Genomic DNA, 21,132 nt, shown 5'->3' with positions numbered 1-21,132 from the left:
TCCCAGATAGGCGCCTCCCCCCTGTTTTCAACAAATCATGACACAGAATGATACCATTCGGTATGATGGTTGGTCAGGAGCGTGCTATGTGGTGAAGTTCTGTTTTAACAGTGTAGGAGCGCGCCATGCCGTGAAGTTCGTTTTTTAGAGTGTACTGGGTCTTCTTTTTTTTTTTTTTTTAACTAACTGCGGCTAAGGGGTCTGGCCTTGTCGTGACTTAAATCCCCATTTTCACTCTGCGTCTCCCTCCTCCTTTTTTTCTTTGTTCTAATAAATATATCCCCTCCATTTTTTTCTTCTTCTATCACATTACATCTCGCACGCTTTCTGTGGCTGTCCATGCGGCTCATGGTGGTTCGTATCCATAGTTACGGTCACAGAAAGCACGCTCGTGATTTGTGGATTTTTACCGACTACGTCACGTTGTTTAAGCGATCATTCTTCGTTTACTCTAGGTGGTGTTGCTCTGGTTCACCATAGTCTCGTGCAGATATGCGCATGTTAGGAACAAACCACCATGAGCGAAACCATGCGAAACCAATAGACGAGCTCAGAAAATCCCAGTGCTCTTTGCGCATGCATTGCATCCTGGGCGCTTGCTGAGCGGGGGAACGAAGAATAATCCTTCACATTTCGCTTTCGCTGACCTTGACACGTCGTGGATAATGGACCGGTAGGGGAGAAATCAGAACAGTTTGGAGGCCACCCGTTTCTTTCGTATTAGTAAACTCCCACAGTTCAAAGCGACGCTAAACACTCTGGGATTTTCTGAACTCGTCTATTATGGTCCATACAGCGTACATATGCTTCAAAGGTCGGTACTATAGAGAGTTCTAGATTAAAAGAAAAGAAAGCGCGCAATACAAAATTCCGCAGGCGTTAATTTATACAAAAAATACTGCCGACTCCTATCACCATATACGAATATACCAGCACCAGCCGAAACCTAAGTCTCGAACAATCGGACGAGTCACCATGACACCCCGGAAGAATGGTTTCATTCACGGCGATCATTTTGTGTCTTCAACCGAATCAGTCCCCGAGCTATAATTAAGGAAACCCACTACGATTATCCGGAACCATTTTGACAAATGCTTCTCTGACTCGCACAGCCACCGTAGTCTATTAGCTGCCTGCCCAAAGTAAAGGATATCGAAGGGCGCTTCTGACTACGTTCGCAAAAAAAAAAAAAAAAAAAAGTCTTCGTTCAGCCCTCGGGGCGAAGCTCTGATTAATCCGGGCGATTCTGATAGAGTCGGTGATTTATCGTCATCTATGTAGGAGTGATCACTTCTTCGTTTCCGTTTTAGTTTCCGTAGTTCACAGTTTTGCCATTGAAGATGTAGGTGAGAAAGGAAGGTGCTCAACGGAGGATTTCCGTGCAGCGCGGTGTCAACGGGGATTTGTTTATACGGAGCATAATGCAGGTGGATATTTTTTTTCTCTACTTCTACGGATAATTGAGCTGACAAATATGCGCTTTGCTGCGAAGCGCTTGTCAACTTCATAGTGAGTTGTGCTGTGGAGACAGGCTCGTGTATAGTGCTTGTTTGTTTGTTTGTAAGGAAAAAAAAACGAGGAGAAGTGTTTGCGTTATACAGTTCCCCGTTTCTGCGCTTGTTGAGCCGTCGCGTTTCTGTATGTCTTATAGGGCGCAGTTCGGAAAGGCGTATGCTGGGTGTGAAGGAAGGGGTAATGTTCGGGTCGCGTCGTAATCCTCTTCTTCTCGTTTTTGTATATTTTATTTCTTTCTGTGAGAGATGGCGCATGTGGATATTGATAATTCGTTGCCTTACGCCACGAGACAACTGTGTGATCATGAGCGAAGTCACACCATGAGCTCACGTGGCACCTGTTGTCGCTGTGCCCTTCGTGGAGTCACGAAGCTATATGTGGTGTGAGAAGCTGTAAATATTTTATATTCTTGGCATCACTGGCGCACGTATCATCGTTGCATTAAAGTTTTGCTTTAAAAAAAAAGCGAAGTTGTCGTGGCGTATCGGTTAGAATGATCGCTTTCCACGCCGAGACTGGGAGGTGACACGGGTTCGAATCCTGTCACCGGCTGTGCTCTCTGAGGTTTTTCTCCTGGGCTTTCCGACAGACTTTCCAGACTCATGTCGGCACAGTTTCTCCTGAAATCGCATACCCATTACGCGTACTAACACCCCCTATGTCCCACTCCTTCCTGCTGTCCTCTCTCCATCTGTCCACGTCTGTACGCCGCTCATAGCCGCAGTTGCTTCGCGGCGCTAACACGAAATTAAAAAAGAATGCTGCACAGTAAGTGATACCGTGAGAATGATACGGTGCTAACAAATGAAATGACCAGAGATGAGGAAGTCATTCGACAAAAGGAACCTGTTAACAGTTAAGTGACATGTGCAAAAAATGTAACTAGGTTACTTACGAAGTTACATCTTACAGGTAATGAAAATGAACTTGAAGTTCCTAAGGTACTCTGGAAATCTAACGAGTTACATTGAAGTTACTGGTTACCTAATGCCAATATACACTTTTTCGTTCCTGACCTTTCTATATTAATTAATTCAGATCTTGATCTCACCATGGCCGCTGCAAGTGGTTTTATAATAGCTTTGATATACGAAATCTATACCAATACCCTTTAATTACCGAAGGTAACCGCGGCATACCTGAGGTAATCTTGAATTTCATTTAATTCCCGTTAATTGCGTTTACTTCCTTTAATTACTCTCAATTTCCCTTTAATTGGCGTTAATTACATTTAATTACATTTAATTATGTTAATGTTAATAATGATGTTAATTCAAAGATGTGTAATCTTTGAAAACAAATAAACATTATTAACCCGATGGTATTTAACGTCCCTCGCAGAGGAAGCTACGTGTACCCAGCTCCTTATGAGAGCCGCAGAATTCGTTAAGTGACGAATTCAATTTCTCCTTTTTTTCTGAAATCAATCAGTCAATTACAGCAGCTGATCCGTGATGGAACGGCATTCCTACCTTACATTTTGGTATTGACTAAGTTTAAGGTATTGGTGTTTACTGTTTATACATACGTGGACGAAAGAAACATGCTAATGGTGTTTTGTCCAGACCAGCTTTATGCACCAGTCGTGTAATCCTGTATCACCAGGTTTTTATTCACCCGTAACATTTAATCTTTATCCCTGATTGCGATTAACAATAAATCCTTAAACGTATACAGTAGTGAGTTCTGTATCCTTCCCGTCGTTCTTCCGTCCCATTGTTCTTGCATGGTTAAAATAAATATTTCCTGTAGGTTACGTTGCGTTTTAATCGGAGAAGTGTTTAACTGTTACATGACGACGAAGCCTGAGGTCGGGCACAACAAGGACGTAACGTCCACACACGCATCTAGTAGTTCTCGATGAACATTCCGCATGAGGTGATGATGACGCCACGAACAAGCCGAAAAAGAAATTCCCGCTTTGCGCCGCCTTCCGCTATATATTGCAATGCCTGTGCGAATAAATCGTTATTGCGGGTTTCAGATCCTCTTGTGTTGTTACGTTACGCTAGGTATTGTTGCTATTGCACCCAAACTCGGGCTTCGTCGTCATGGATCTTGTCCAGCACCTTGCCTGCGTATAAGTGTGCTATTTTATCTGTTGGCTGTTACTTTCAGTTCCACTAATTTCGTTTATAATAGCATCATCTGACGGCTGTGCTTTTCTATTACGGTGGCCCAAGACAAAACAGTAGTACACTATTCCGGTCTGCTAGTACAGACCGGACAGTAACCTTGCCATGACCTTGACGCAATAATCTGCGTGCCAACTTAGAAAACAAAGTTCGTGACCATTGAAAAACTCATCCCGGGAGCGAATATAGTTAGGGAGTGACTTTTTCGGGTTAAACCCGATTCCGCCCGCTTATTCCCCCCGAACTAATCTCCGACCAATTCGGGTCAAACCCGATTTCTCCCCCAATTCTAGTCATTATGAAATCCTCAAGTGACGTTTCCACTAAAGACGAACAAACGTCGCCACGTGTAAGACATGTAAGAATGGGTCACTTACTTTCCAAGCAATACATCCAGGTGTGTCAACACTGTCTATGGCTTCGGGGATTACCGCTGGAAGGTCACGATCTCGCAAAAACAACAACAAAAGAACAAAAAAGAGAGATTAGGAAATGACTTAATAGACAAGAAGAGAACCAAAAACACGATAACACTCGAAGGCACAATTATCGCGCGATTTCTCTCCGAATTACAGATTTAAAAAAAGCGCCCGATTTTTACCACCGAATCTGAGAAAGGCATTTAACCCGAAAAAGTCACTCCCTAATTATAATGCACCATATTAGCCGCAGTAGGCTTCGTACAAGGAGCGAATCAATACTGAATCTTCTCTTCGTGTTCTGCCCAAAATTATATGAACATTCAATGGCATAATGATGCGTTTCTTTTTATATAATTTTGTTTAATAAAAGAAGAGACCAATGTACACGGAAGACTGGAGAACGAGAAGGAGGAAGGGAAGGCATGGAAGAATTCTTCCAAGCGCGGACAAGATATCAAAGAGTGATATTAAACGGTAGGAGCAACTTATTTATTTAGACGTGGTAACGAGACTTTCGTGCACGAGACTGCACTTCTTCAGGTTACAAAAATGACAAGATATGAAAGAAAGCTTTTGGGCGTTCTCTCTGGTACCTCAGTTTCGGTTGTCCGTCTTATCGACTGTCGCGACCTTTGCTACAGACCAAGACAAACAGCGTGGTTCTCGAGATAACGGACCTCCTGGCCCTTATCATGGGTTCAACGAACTACAAAACCTCCCAAAAATGTTGGCCACAGTCTTCTAGCTTCATACTAGATGATATCATTGTGTACCACCAAGCTGACCGCTCGTGAGAAAGAAAGAGAGAGATTTCGGCAGCAACATCTGCGAGGTATACAGCCAGAGAGTAGGGCTTAGGCTACATAGGACGTCTATGATACGTGCATTGCGGTGAAAAAGTTCTACGTGTCTACCGCGTCGTCGTCGCTGGACTGCTTTATCTGGCAGTTCTCGAGGACATCATTCCTGGTACCTGAAGACACCACATACTGCTGGTCATGCAGACATAAAGAGAAAGGAAACAACAACAATACATGAAGGAGAAGTGATGATGACATGGGATGTTACCCCGTGGTATCCCCAAAATTCCGTCTTTTGGAACAAATTGAACAGGGAGTGGAGACATGGATGTATTTATTATACATATCTATTACGAAGAAGACATGCATAGCAAGCTACAAGAACCACAGCTCCTTGACACAGGTTGTCATCAAGATGACGAAATAGTTACCCCCGTGAAGCTACTGTGGCTATGGTCGGTGTACAGACGTGAACAGATGGAGAGAGGACAGCAGGAAGGAGGGGAGGGGCTTAGTATACATCCTGGACCGACTTCAAAGGGAACTGTGTCTGGAACCGTCTGTCGGAAAACCCACGGAAAGTCTGAAACAGCACAGCTGATGGTAGGATTCGAACCCACCACCTCCCAGTCTTCAGCACGATACCACCAACGAGCGGACGCTATGACGACAGTGACGATGACAATGATGATGACTCTGCCTCACAAAATATGTATAGCATAAAAGAACGCATAAGCGGGTGACCACGACATGCACACCTCGCAACATGGTTTTCTCTTGTGTGTTGACGTAGTCCAACTTTTAGTATCACCACGGTCCCTTGATAGCCTTGAAGCTATCAAGGGACCGTGGTGTCACGTTGACAAGAAACGGTAAAGATGCTACAACAGGGATGCGGAAAGTCAATAGGATAACAATTACAGCATGTATGAGAAATTTGCAATGTTTTGGGAGCTACTATTCCGTCCGATTCTGTCGAGTTCTTGGCTAGTGTTACTCGTTATTTCCCCTTACCCACGAACCAGGGAACTTAGTTTAGAATGTAGCTAAACCTTTTTGCGTGGAATGCATTCCATCAGCATTCCCTTAGTATGCGAAATGACCGAGATACGCTCTGGACGCGGGGGAGGACACCATTCCAGTTGCATTCTCTTACCAGGCACGTCCGTACAGCACACAATGAGGATGAGCCACCGTCGGCACCTGCCCTATAGTGTACACCGCTTGGAAACACTTCAGGCTGGTCGACTTCTTGTTCAACAACGGGAGCACTTGACTTTGACCACATACTTATGACGTCACACTATCGGTTCAGCCGCTCGTTCTACCTCCTAGAACATGACTGACAGACCAACTGCTGCCGGTTCGTCAGCAATTGTTTGATTTTGTTGCGCAAATAAAATACGGGGACGGAGCGCGTCCATCGTCAAACTCCCCGCGTCGGCGACTCCCCACTGCGGCAATCCATCATGACCGCCTGCCGCTTTCAGGGCGCGAGAAGTTGACGAAAAGGCGTCGATAACATCGCTCGCATAAAGAGTTAAGGGTTTGGTTAAGGTAACGATAGTGATTCTAGCTGACAAGGTGCGCCGTTCAACGCACCGGTTCTTGGCGCCAGCACGCTGTCTATACACTCCCGATCGCTTCCTTCACCTGCCATTGTACTGGTCGCATGCACGGTTGCGAAATGATGGATTGATTCCTATCGATAAAGAAGCGCAGATGTAGCTGTGAACAAGGTGTAGTAAGAGGTCGTTTCATATAGAACTGGTAGGTGCGATTCTTCAGAAGCGTTCTTGCAGACAGTGCTGAAGATTACGTTGAAGCCAGTGATGGGCAGTACTTGAAGTACCAAGTACTCAAGTAGTACTTTAAGTACATTTCTGTGTACTTATACTTTACTTTAAGTACATTTTAAATAATGTACTTTGTACCGTACTTGAAGTACTTTTTTGCGAGTACTTTCCCATCAAGTACTCAAGTACCCAAACTTGGACTCCGGACAAAAAATCACAAAAGAGTATGCAAAGCGCTAAAATGACAACAAGAAAACGAAAACACACAGATAGCGCTATCTGTGTGTTTTCATCTCCTTGCCATCATTTTAGCGCTTTTAATGGGGTGCAGTACCAAGAGTCCCAGTCTGATATTTTACCAGAAAGGATTTTTGTGCTGTTAAAGAGCGTATTTGTTGGAGCAAATTTATTGTTGAGAGGCTTGAAATGTTGAAAAGGTATCAACGCTTCTATGACTATGTAAAACGAATGGAACGCAAAGAGACGCACACATTATGACATTGCAACCGGCAGCGCAATGACTTGGTCAATTGTCATTTCAGTTCTCCCAATGCAGGGTTCTATGCTTTTTTATATTGTTTCCTTCATTGGCAATTAATAATAATTTTATATCACAATGTGTGATTGCATTACATGATGAACACTCTGAAAGACACACATGCTTTTATTTTTACATTTTACGTTTTTTTTTAATTGGTCACATGGATTACATTGCTGCAGATCACAGTCGTATAAAAATTAATGGCTTACATTGTGCTTCATCCTTTTTTACTTCATATTCTTTTTTTAAACATGTTGTACTATTTCAGAAAGCAGCCTGGAATGCCCAGAAATATATAATCTCCGTTGGCTTGTACATTTTTTCCCTTGAAATTTCCTAGCCTGTTATATCAGAAGATTAGTACCGGAACACCACACTAGGCGGGTGATCTTGGATCAGTCAGGGCAGCACAGCTGACTGATTACCTCTCTACATGTAACTGCAAATTATGTCATCTGAGTAAGTTCATATTCACGGGTTAGCATTTAACCTAGGACTTTGGCTTTAGAGCATGTGTCAAGAATGCTCGCTAAAGTTTTGCCAAAAAAGCAAGACACAGATACTAAACAGGGAAATGCAAAGTGATAAAAATTAAATTCGCAATGTACTTGATGAATAGTTGAAGTACTTTGCCCAGTACTTTGTACTTTACTTGAAGTACATTTGGAATTGGGTACTTTGTACTGTACTTGAAGTACACATCTCATCCTGCCCGATTGTGCCTTGGGGTAGTGGGCCGCACCTTACGTGGCGAATTTCCCCATTCATTATCATTAACCTATTTGGTTTTGTTGTTGTTGAAGTACTAATGATGCCAGGTACCTGGTACTTTACCTGGTACTTGAAGTATAATTTTGAGGTACTTTGCCCATCACTGGTTGAAGCGCGTTGCACACGAAAGTTGCACAACTTCGTCAAATCTTACATTTTAGTTTATAAGAAGGTCCTATATGGTTGTTTTGTTTTATTGTTTTTATTGTTATTGCAGGTAGTGCTTTCACCGCTTTCAGTGCTTTCACCGCTTTATGTTTATCATCTCGGTTTCGTAATAATTAATTAAACACCTTCTTTAATTGGTTCCCTAGAAGGCTGCTGAGGCCCGCGTGTTTTCTGTGGTGTTCAGTTTTACACAAACGTCAGAGCAAGGGAGATCACACGCCCCTTCCCTTCCTTCCTGTACGACCATCTTCTTTCCTTTCCCTCTTTCACCCTCCCCTTAGTGCGAATTTTCCAGATTCGGGCGTCATATCACTGCTGGCGACTATATACACGGCTATGGCTGTCTGGATAAAAACACATAATGAATGCGATAAGGAGGGAAATGTCGACCCTCGACCAATGAGGAGAGTTCACAGATAAATCTTTTGTGGTTTCAGAGGAGGTTTATGTTATTGGCATCAAAGTGGAAGTCTAACCACGAGGGTGTGGCGTGTCGAACAGAGTTATGGGAACACAATCTGTAGCAAACTCACGCCTTCCGAATGCTGCTTACGTAGGCTACAAGGAAACCGTTGACGTCACAGAGAGGAACATTTGCATCGGGGTACAGTTCCCGTAGCCAACCTATACCGTGTCGACGCATGTCGCAAAGTGACAAGGAGGCGGTACATCCGCTCAATGACGGATCTCTGAAATTTCTATAAGACACCAAGTGGGGTACCCACACTAGGCTGACGTACACTTTTAAAAAGAGGGTGTACTTTAACTCCTTTCCTGGATAGAATATTTATTTCACCCGCTTACGAAATGTTCAAAATATCACAAAGCCTGACTGCCGAAAAATCTCAGACCAGTGTGCCACACGGCCGCCGTCCCCCAGAAACAAAACGACGTCATTTACCTTCTCCAGTTCCAGTATACAAAAAATGCAAGGTACGTACTATAAGTGCATTAACTTGTGGTTGCCTAACTAAGAGAAGTATACACTATGTATAGATGAGCCCCGTTATTCGTACACCTTTCCTTGCCACATATATAACACCCTTTTGGAGAGTACAGTTACGCTCAAAAGGGTGTCTCCTCACTCCCTCAAGGGAGTAGCATAACACCTTCTCCCCGCAGGAGAGTAATATTACTCCCCAGTAGGGAGAAATGTGTCATGCTATACTCCCTTGAGGGAGTGAGGAGACACCCTTTTGAGCGTAATTGTACTCTCCAAAAGGGTGTGGCAAGGAAAGGAGTTAAAGTACACCCTCTTTTTAAGAGTATACCATACGTGTAGATCTACTCCAATTACCAATTAAAGTTTGGGTTATATTGTATTGGAAGATTAGCGGGTTTTAATATATCGTACGCTGTCGCCTTTGCGAACGTAAGCGATAGCCTGGTGGTTCTGCGCAATGTGCAAAGCTCTGTTTATATATTGCGCGTGCGCAGAACCACCAACGCATCCCTTACGTACGCAAAGGTGATAGTGTATGATATACTAAAAACTCACTATTGTCGATACGGGTAAAAACGCGATATCTATAGGTTTTATTCACATGACGTCGCTCACAGGGGAGCGTCACAATCACTGGGGGACTTGGCGTCATGAGGCAGGTTTTTACCTTCATAGCATTCACCATTCACGCACTCTCTGTGCCGCACATTGAGTTGGATGTACTACGGTCGATGCAACTTCCATCAAGCGAGCAGTCAATACTGTTATCACTCTTTTGTAATACGTTGTGAATGTGGTGTGGGGCAATCCGTGGGCTTGTTATGTGGCGAATTTCCCCATTCATTATCATTAATTTATTTGTTGTTGTTGTTCTAATCCGTGTTCAACAGAGAAATCGGTCTCCAGGTTCACGGGTCTCATGTGACTGAGTTGCATTTTTGAACAAGTATGATATAACTGTTCCTGAATTCCGTGTCCCACTTTGATTCACAGAGTAGTTTTTGTATAGGTGTATAGGGCGGTAGAAGTAATGTCCAAGTAAGTTCTGTCCAACTGATTTGATATATCGTCAGGTTCTGGTGCTGCTGAGCTTACGCCCATGAACTTCACAACCTTGTCTACTTCCTTGTAGAAGTGCTCTTTGCCCAGTCTCAGAAAGGTGCGGTTATAGGTTCAGCTTCAGCACCTCATCAGGGATCGGGTTCGAGGGCATATCGAGAAAGCTCTGTGTTCCATTAGACCAAGCCATACGGATCAAACTATATAGCCAGGGCGAGGAAGAATTGGGAGGACGGGTATGACCGAAGACAGACGGTGTTATCCTATGGTTTCGTGGTGTGCAGGATTACCTACGCACGTGTTTCTCTGTGGATTTCCGCTCCCGTAAAATTCCTTTTAGGCCTGCAAATCAGCGTTTATCATCACACTCACTACTACTACTACTTCATTACCGAGAGAGAGAGAGAGAGAGAGAGAAAGCTTAACGGTTCAACAAAACCTAGAAAGCTTAACAAAAAGCGTAACACATACACGAAGATACGATCCAAAATGAACCACCTCGCACAGCATGCGCGGATCCTCCACACCTTCAAAAACGAAACAAAAAGCACAATGAGGAAATTTCGTTCCCGAGGTGTGTCCGTACAACGAAGAGGCAGCGCACACATATCTCCATGAAGAAACGTGAGAACCCTCTTCTTTTTTCTTTTTTTCCTCTCTCTATATTTTCGCCCCAAAGGGAGGAGGATTCGCTGGGGTCCAGGAAGAAAATTTCGGTGAAGTCAACGAAGAGCGGCAGTGTGTGAGGTGCGTGGGCGGTTAATTACAGCTTTTCAGAGCGGATGCTACTTATTGTTCCGGCAAAAGGTGGGGCAAAATCTTGCGCTCCATTTGGTCATTGCCGAAACGCCGTTGCAGCGGAAAGAGGCCGACGGATGTGTCGCCATCTGGCGTCCATTTCGTTCGTAAATCTGTCCTCCAGACGATGCTGTCAAGGATGTTCTTGCCATAAGGAGACGTACTCGTTGTAAAGCTTTTAGTCGTTTTTTATTTATTTTTTTAATGGAGGGCTTTCCGCGCGCTGGTAATAAATAGATTGCACATGCAACAGAGGTCGGATGTCGTCAATACTTATCCGCACGGGAGCGCCACTGCATACATAGTAGCACCGCGAAGCAACCAAGGCTGGAAGCATTGTGTACACTCTTAAAGCAGAACTTGACCACGTAGCACGCTGAAGGCCGATCATCGCGCAGGACGATACAGCTATCGCTCCTGATTTGTGGAAAGCGTGGAGCGTACGACATTTTGTGACAGTTAAAATAACCACATAAGTGTCACAAAAAGGCATACGCCTCTCAGTTTCAACAAATCAGTGGAGAGAACGCTGTCATTCGGGACGGCGGTTGGCTAAGGGCGCGCTATGTGGTGAAGTTCTGTTTTATGAGTGAGATGAAGGGAGGACAGACAGGGAAGTCATCATGCGTCCTGGTCCGACTTCAGGGGAATTGTACCGGTATAAGTCTAGAATGTCTGTCGGAAAACCGAGGGAAATCCTCGAACAGCGCAGAGGTGACGGTACTCGAACCCACTTTGTGGCTGCCACCAGCGCTGCTAATGCTGAATTCGCTTGGCTATGCTGCTGGTCTGCTCTGCACATATCCGCTGCATTCCCGTCGCCGATCAGAGCTTCAATGGAAGTAGAATGGCCAGTGCTTGTACATGTGTTGAAGTACATCTCAATACCGGAATGCTTGTGTTTTATGAGCTTCTTGCTTCTTCACTATTCTTTGTGTAAAGTGTGCAGAGGATACTGACCTTTTCCTGACGATGTCGGGAAAAAAGTGGTGGCGTCAGTTTCTGGCACATCCATCCCCGTTTGTGATTGCACCTGAAAGAGGAGATGTGTACACCAACCAGCGTCAGAGAAAGCATCCGTGACGTCACTGGCATCGAATTTCCGATGCCACTACGGTTTCTTCCTGCGTGTTAATCTAAATGAAGAATGTGTATTGATAATGCCTATTGTTTGTCGTACTGCTTGGATCGTGTCGTTCATGCAACAATCAAATTAGACTGTTGGTGACATCAGAGACATGTCCAAGTGGTGGTTTTGGTTTCCGAATGACTCATATCAGCGAGCCCATGCAAGGGTTATTTTTCATCGGAGATTGATATGAACATATAGACAGAACCTATTTGAGATTTCATGCTACATGTGTAGAACGGGGAGTACTTAAAACAAAGCTAAAAAAGTACAGTCCTGTACTTTGTTCTGCGCTCTTTTTTGTACTCAGGGGCGGATGTCCTGTCCTCCCTCACCTCAATTTCTGTCGTTACATAGAGTTTCAATTGACCTTGGCAGTGTAATAGCATGCTGTTCAAGGAAGTACCTCCCCCTCCCCCCTCAAAAAACGCCTGGATCCGCTTGTGCCTGTAGTCGGAGTCGCAGTGCAAAATATTTCGACGAAAAAGCTCAGGGGGCGCCCCCCCCCCTCCCTGCCCCCACCTTCCGGCGCCCCTGCCCTCGCTCCCAAGACAAATCGTCTTGAATAAACAATGATAAAACCCGCGTGTTGGTCTTACGATGCGACCAAAATGTCATGTAACGATTGCTAGATTGCATGCGTGTCTGTGTGTGGGGGGGGGGGGATGTTTACTAGGAGAAGAAAGGAGAACTCTGTATTAGAGAAATGGCACGGGCCCGGACCTTCATGTTTTTATGGGGCACGGCCCGGCCCGATGGCCCAGTGAATAGAGCCCGGTGACTCAGCGCGTAGATCCCGGCCTAGTATTTCCAGACGTGACATACGCGTTTTTAGCGCTTATCACAAAAATTCATAAGTAAATTTATAAGAAGAGAAGAGACGGCAACAAACATACAAGAACTGCCGGTTTGACACCACAATACACTCTAAAAAACATAACAAACATAATTCCTTTTCGGGTGTAATTTGACGATACCCTAACTGACTCCCTTTTTGGTGTATATATACACCCTCTTGCAAAACTACACTCCTCAGAAAAGGTGTTCTCTACACACCTCTATTGGTGTAGTCTAGCGGTACCCTAACTGACTCCCTTTTTAGTGCATGTCTACACCCCCAGGCAAGACAACACCCTTCAGTAAGCGTGTTACGCCAAGGGCAAAACAGAAACACAACGGTTAAAATAACAGGCATATTCTTTATTTGGATTACCTAATAATACACTGCATGCACTGCAATAAGAATTACACCCCGAGACGCTCACCCCGGTGAACTTTTGCGGTGCGCTCGCATATTCTGTGGTGCAATCGTACCGTTCCCTTTCTTTTTTCTTTCCTGCTTTAGGGTGTACCGTCCTTCTTTTTTTTTTTGGGGGGGGGGGTAGAAGAATTCGCTTGCGCGAATTCAACCACCCCTTGTTATTTTATCAACCACCACCACCAGAATTACATTGTCACCGCACAATACAAAACATAAAAGTGTCCACCAACATGTCGACCAAGATGAAGGTATTACGGTGAGGCTAAGAGACGCCCTGCCTCTGTAGTGAAAGAAAAAATGAACTGTGAAATGCCTTAATCAAATTAAGGGCGAACCACAGATTACATGATAGTTACGCAGACGGCTGAGGCTAGAGAAGAATTAAGAGTATACACAAACACAGCCCTCGTCAACATGCAAGCAGCTCAAGATAGAAAGTAACGCAATCGATAAATGATGATGATGATGATGATAGAATTTTATTGGCGCAAAAGCAACTCAAGCTATAATACGCCAAAACCATGGTAATATTGTGACTAGTTAAAAATCAGACGATTATACTAAGATAACGTAGAAATTAAGAAGCACACAATCATATTGTAGTTAAAAGACCAATGTCCTTACAAAGCTACAATCGGTAAAGGGTCAGCGAAGTGTCGGTAGCGAGACCCGAACCCATACCTCTCTGATTTCTGGTCAAGTGTATTACCAATCGCACCATTCTGACATCGCCAACACACAAACTTGCCAAGGCCTTGTTCAGAAGACGCGCACAGCCATTGACTCACCACATCTGGCCCGAAATGAGAGGGTTGTGGCCTTGTGGTTTCATTGCCCGCTACCTCCTACCGAGTTGTTGACTCTTGCCAGCTGCTTTACTTGCTACCACAAATTGCACCAACTTCGTTTGTTACGTATACCCCTTGGCTTTGCCTAACGGCCACATCTGAACGTTACAACGCGACGCGCACTATTCTCTGATCTAATCCGTGTATTCCACTTAAGGTTCAAACATAATCTCAAAATACCCGCTTCAAAGGCTCCTCAATCAACCAGACAAGACAAAATACACCGACAACTCTTACCAAACAGCACGCTGCAGCGAGACGCTCGGACAAGTTACTCGATCCGATGGGCACGGCGCATCTGTTGCTTGCATCCGTTCGAGACCCGGGACCATAATCCTTGCAGTGTCATACTAAACTCAGATGGTCAAATGACCTGTAGTTCACCAAACGACCTCCCCAAAGAACACTCTACCACAAGTAACTCCAACCGCCATAGCTGGAGAACACAGAGTAAACAGCACACTGTTGCCAGACCTGTCGTAGCGAAGCATTAGAAATTTGATGGCCACTACACCTTTTTCACACCAGTTCTCGAAATTACACCCTGCAGAGCGGGACATACACATACACCCATTTCGGACCAAAAACAGGGTGTATTCTTTTTCTTGAGCTTACAGCAATTGATACACCCCAAATACACTCCAATACACCCCAAGACTTCTGGCCTTGGGGAACATCGCCTTTCAACCATCCAGGTCAATGAGATAATCCCTGTATTCATAGGGGTAGAAGTCGCACACACGGCAACAGTCAACCCCATTGCACGTCATCGTCACTTCCCATTTCGGAGGAGAAATCTGGCTTGGCCAGATGGGGCCGAATCCGGCACGGAATTCTGTTCTCCGAAAAAAGTTCGGTCCCGAATTCGGTTCGGAAAGAATTCTGACGCTTTTCGGGCCATGCGGTTCACGCTTTACACTACCAAACTTTTGTAGATGTAGAGGATGCAGTCGACAAACTCCTCTCAATCCTTACCCCTCTCACAAGCTTTGCGAACTGTTTGTGAAATACGTGAGGAGTCAGGAGTCAGTCAAGACGTGAGTCTCAAAGTGGCTTTGAGAATGTTATAGAGGGTCGAATCATACGCATAATGCAGTGTCCCTTGCTTGTTTTTGCAAATACTGTGAACAAGAATGACGCAAGCACGTGATGATATGAACTAATAGTCTTCCATTGCGTGGAATTAGCTGCGTGACCCGGTCGAGCCTGACTCTCGGAAACATGTTTGCCGGCCCGTGCCCGGCCCGGCACGGCCCGGAGCGCACAGCCAATAACAAGCCCGGCCCAGCCCGCGGGCCGGGTCGGGGGCCCGTGCAGGACTCTACTCTGTATGTCTTACATATTGTGACTAGGCGTAACTCACAGCAGTGGAAGAAGTTCCAGTCTCAAAATCAGTAGACGGCTCCAGACAGTTTCTCGACACTTTCCCGACACTTTCCCGACACTTTGGGCCTTAGTTGGAGCGTATTTCGAGATAACAACGTTGTGCTGCACTTTTCACTGTCCTCCCGGTACTCAAGCTTTAAGTACTATTTCTTTATTATTTATTTAGTACAGGCCGTCTGTAGAGCGAAACGAAGATGTTTCAAATGAAGCGCGATTCGTGTTTTTCAACAGAATCGGGCGATTAAAGTGCATGGTTGCTGACATGGATTTCAGCGGACACGTATTCTTAGAATGTTTCGTGCGTACGAACGAAAAGCGAATGTAATCATATTCCATGCATTCTTGCAAATCAATGAACTAATGGCTGCAGGGCGTTATTCTCTTAGGCTCTAGCTCAGTCGGCAGCGTGTGTAGAGGACGGTGGTCTTCCTCTACATGAGCCCCGACCGGCGATAATGGTATGCCACGGAGAGGCGGTGACGGTGGCCTGTCTCCATGGCCGCGCCGGTGGAACTGAAGCCGGTGCTCCACGCGCGTGGCCATCGTTGTCGTCGTCGTCCGCTACAGCGTGCTTGCTTGCTGAGCTCAAGCTCGCGGATTCGATTCCGGCCGAGGTAAACATTGCTTCCAGCGCCGTGTGTGTCGGAGATTTCCGGCGCACGCCAAAAGAACCCCACGTGGTCGAAATTATCCGCAGTCCTACCCTGCGGCACGTGCAACATGTCGCCACACTGCGCAGACAACAACAACAATAAATGATGACGATGAGATGGGGTGTTTCACCGCGGAGGTGCTGTACCCTAACCTTAAAGTAACTCAAGTTACTTTACCTTAAGTGCTTTTGGAAGTAAATTGGTATCTTACAAATACTTTTAAAAGGCAGTATTTAGTATCTTGACTCGAATACTTTTTTTAGTATCTTGTACAAGCTGGGCTCCATGATATATTGCAGCAGTGAAAGTCCACTCCATTCCTCCCGTTTATTTATTTCTTGCTTTTTTTCCCTTTGAGTTATATATGGCTAGGCGAACATTCCCTCGAAGAAAGTATATAACTACAAGGTCACTAATTACCTACAATTCATTAATTATCCTCTTTAATTAGGGGATTTCGCGCAGAAGCGATGTAGCGAAACGAGAGGTATTCCTTATCCCCCGAAGAAAATTATCTCTCGATTATCCCAAGAAGGAATCGAAAGGCTTTGAAGCACTGCCTTTACCACAACATTCCAAAATGCGAACTCGTCCGTCCATCGTAATCATATCTCCGAAGCATGATGTATCAGCACGCCCACATTTTTTTCTTTCTCCCCCTGTATCTGCCAGATTGCTTCAATTTCGGCCATCGCGGGAACTCCCTGGCGCTCCCAGGTGCTCTTTGCGCATGGGGTCACATGGCCGTGAGGGCGCAAGAAGCGGCAGCGGGTCGAGCCCTTGGTAGCCACCTATCGGCAGGCCCGTAGTCACGACCCGGTTTCAGTCGCCGTTCAGCACACCATTCATTCTAGCTCACCATAACCCTACCCCATTGCACGTGGAACATTATGTGAAGACGATGAAGGAAGGATGAAAATACAAGAATGAACCAAAGGCGTCTGGAGCAAAACAGTGGACGACAGGAAGTCCATGAACAGGTGAAGAGAGTGAGTGAGAGAGAGATACACGATGATATGGGAATTACTTCCGCTCATTGAGGAGGTGAAGAACCCGACGATGGAGCACAGGATCTTCATAGGGGCCAATGAGTGCAGATAGGGTGAGCGGCCTCTTGCTGATACGGGCAGGCAAGCTGATCACACGATATCCGCCTTTGCGGGCACTAGAGTGCACATTCCATGAGAATGTGCGTTTCGTTTTCTTTCATTTTTTTCGTAACATATTCCCCCATAAGAATGTGCTGGGCGGTCGCCACGACACCGCAGGTGGAACAGAGGCTTGTGTCACAGCATCTGATTATGCACTTGAACTGCGGGGTGAGAGCTACATTGAGCCGGAGTCTAAGCAGGAGGGAGGTAAAATTGCGTAATAGACGGGCAGGGAAAGGAAACGACAAATTTGGGTCTACCGAATGCATAAGCGATTGAGTCGTGATGTCCCGGCGCCATTGTGACAAACCTTACGTGTAACACCACAGTACCATTATTATTTGTAGGCTCTTATCTATGTCTGTTCTAGGCTTCTATAGACCTTGTCGCGTTACTCTCAAACCACTAGTCTCCGCGCGCTCCTTAGCCTCGTTCCCAGCGACGACACAACAGGGGTGGGCTTCCAAAATCGCTCTTCGCATTGGGATGAATACTGGTGACCGCCGTCTTTAATGAGTATGACTGACGATAACGTAACATTTCGTATAACTAGTCATCCGGTAAAGATCAGAGTAGGGTACACCAATGTTCGAAAGGTAAAGGAAAAAGAAGATTGCTGGCTTCCGCGTGCGATATGCAAGGTTCTTCGCGTGAGAAGTGCTGGCTGGCGCGACATCTGTTCTACACAGGTGCCCGAGCGGGCGAAAATGAACGGTCACGAAATGAACACGAACGGACACGAAAATGAAGGAACTCTGCACACGGCAGTCCACACGAGCACAGTTCCCGTGACTACCACGGGGTGGCAGCACTAATGGCGGCGCCCATTCCTTGAATCACGTTTTTGTGTATAGTCGTGTTCAACTTGAGAAAGAAAAGAAATCTAGTCCGTCAGCCCTTAATGTATTACTGACCGCAGATAGGATGGCTGGACTCAGAGAGGTCACGCTCTCTCCCTGCGCCAGATAATGTAATCCATCATACTGCTGACACTACGCTGCAGAAGAAAGTCCGCTGCCCTACTAATGACGCATGGTGGCGCTTCAGTATTTCTCCTGGCGTGCTATTGCGTCTCCTTGTCTCCAACGGCGTATGTATTAGTTGACGAACTAGATTTCTTTTCCTTCTCAACTTGAACGCGACTATAGCGCTTCGATTGCATTTGTTTTGCTGATTTTTCTGAATTTGTGGAACCTGAGAGCTTCATTTTTTCTCCTAATGTTTTTCGTGTCATTCTGTGATTACTTTTCGGATCCCTCTAAATTTGACGACTGTCTACAACAGGGAGTCATATCTTGTTTCTTTTTTGTTTTTTGTTTTTTTGTTTTTTCTGCTTTACCTTTTTCCAAACACCATGAATCCAGATCACCCTTTCAACTGACCACCAACCACTAAACTATCGAGCTTCCGAACTGTTCGGATGAAATCTGGACAGGTGGCAGCCCTATACGTGAGGTAGCAGAAAGCAAGCATTAAACGAGGCATCCACATCATTGCTCTTCAGTCAAATACCGTGCCAGATACACGTCGAAAACAGAATGTGTGAAAAGAAACGTTCGACACGCTTACTGCCGATTTGTTTCGCAGAAGACAGTATTCCGCATCGGTACAGGATAGCAAACAAACGACAGAAGCGCCACTTGAGACATCCCTGCTTTGGGAACTCTCGTAATTAAAGCTTTGACACTCTCTGTCGAGTGTTTTCATTCAATCCCATTTCTCCGATGCGCACTTCATGGCTATAGATTGACCTATCCTTGTTCGAGTTTTGTACCGAAGGCGCATGTGCAACGGTTCTCAGGCTTCTGTGTCAACACCATAGAGCCCGGTGCAGAGTGCTTTAATGCCAGAACAAACACAGTCGTCGCCGTACGACGCGAAATAATAAACTGGGAGATTTATAACAGAAATGTAGAAGTAAGAGAAAGGTAAGAGAGGAAATTTGGCGACGGTCGTCCGACGTCAAAAATGAGCCTGTTCGGTGGGCGTCAATTTCCGCGCTGCCCGGCTAGGTAAACATTTCATTTTATCGCTCTTCTGTTCTGCTGTCTACGCAATGTTCTTTGTCGGGTTATTACACTCTCTTCCGTGACTTTCGCGGCGTTTTCGTGTGTCTGTATCGTCATTCGAGTGGGTACGTAACAGGTGCGACCTTTACACCCTATTTACATGTCATCGGTATTTGTTGGTAGATTTCAAATGAAGTTTTAGATCTGGGAAGTGTGCAAAAATGTGAATCACTATGTGTAAATAAACCTCCTGCAAGCTGATTGAACCAAAAAGAGAAAAGGTTGTCCGCAAGCTCATCCCAAGGTTGCGGATTCGAATTCGGTCGAGGACGCCAGCACCTTGGGTGCTTGGAAAATGGATCCATTGACCAGTATGCCGTCATTCATGATTGTCGCCGTCTGGCGACGCAAAGCAATGATATCATGATAAGACACTTAAGAAAAGAGTTAAACAGATGTCCAGGCGATCAGTCGTCTTATCTATTCTGCTACTATAGGTAGAGGTGTGCGCGGATGCGGTTATACCCGCGTATCCGTGCGGATATCCGCGCGAAACCTCGTTTTGCGGATAAAAACTTAGGGGACGGAAACCCGCGCGGATAAAACGCGGGCAGAACCGCGCTAGCGGTGCGGGTGGCGCGGATATCCGCGTTCCCACTGGCGCTTCAGGAGACGTGTCCTAGGTGGAGCCGCTTCCGCATCTCGCAGTGGTGTAAACGCGCGTTCCCGATAGTTTCAGATTGTTTACAACGGATGACAGCAGGTTCCATCAACGCCATGTCGCAGAAAACTGCACTGGAAGACATCGAAGCTGAGCTTCAACGTGGAACCTACACCCTTGTACCAGAAACTGACCTCAAATCGCCCATGGGGAAACTGTTTTGCCATGTCGCCGACGAGAATAGGACGAGAATCCCAAATGTGGTCGCTTGTTCAAGCTATAAGTCTGTTCGCAGATTTGTGGGACGTAAGGTTGGAACATCGAACTTTCTGAAGCACGTGTGCCGTGGCGAGAAAGAGGGTATCAGGAAATACCTTACGGCGAAGAGAACATCAGACACGCTTCCCGGTGCAGCCAGTGACGAGATACTGAAACGCGTTGTGCGCTTTGTGGCCGAAGATGTCAGACCTTTTAATGTGATCTCTTGGGCAGTGGATTTCTCACGTTAGCACAGTATCTAGTAGTTGTGGGAGCGAAGTACGGCTCGGTGGATGTAAAACAATCGATCCCACATCGCACCACGGTTTCTCGTTCTATCAAAGAAATCGGGGCTCAGGAGCGACTCTCCTTCAAGTCTGAGCTGCGTGAAATATTCAGCAACACCGGTGGAGCTGTCACCCTTGACATTTGGACCGATGACTTCAAAAAAATGGCGTACTTAGGTGTTGCAGTGCATTTCACTTTTGAATGGGACTTACAAAGTCCCGTTCTTTGCGTCGCGCCGTTCGAATTCGATAAGAAGACGGCTGAGAACATTAAGACCTCTCTCCTAGATATTCTTCGAAATTATGGGCTACACCCAGTTTCGGACATAATTGGTTTCATTATAGTGATCGAGGAGATAATGTTATTGCCGCTCTCAGACAATACCATCACTTGCATTGTTCCGCCCATGTTCTCCACACGGTTGTAGAGACTGCACTGAAGCAGACCGCATCTAAGCTGTCTGACGTTAGCACTGTTATTGCCGCTTGTCGGGAGCTGACTACTTACTTCAAGCGGTTGGGACACCAGTACCTTCTCCCG

The 21,132-nt window shown here is 45.7% G+C and overlaps 1 protein-coding gene and 1 long non-coding RNA gene across 3 annotated transcripts in view; one reads left to right on the top strand and one right to left on the bottom strand.

The window, feature by feature from the left end:
- The window catches only part of LOC135388659 (protein madd-4-like), a 247,901-nt gene that overhangs the window by 173,220 nt on the left and 53,549 nt on the right, over nt 1–21,132 (top strand). The gene's annotated exons all lie outside the window — the stretch shown is intronic.
- On the bottom strand, nt 11,491–14,489 carry LOC135387366 (uncharacterized). Its single transcript, XR_010421070.1, has 3 exons — nt 14,424–14,489; nt 11,909–11,981; nt 11,491–11,805 (listed from the first exon to the last, which is right to left on the bottom strand). It is a non-coding gene; the product is annotated as an uncharacterized LOC135387366 (long non-coding RNA).

The sequence above is a fragment of the Ornithodoros turicata genome, chromosome 3 (assembly GCF_037126465.1).
Source record: "Ornithodoros turicata isolate Travis chromosome 3, ASM3712646v1, whole genome shotgun sequence".
NCBI classification, from domain to species: Eukaryota; Metazoa; Arthropoda; class Arachnida; order Ixodida; family Argasidae; genus Ornithodoros; species Ornithodoros turicata.
This window is presented reverse-complemented; position numbering and strand designations above follow the sequence as displayed.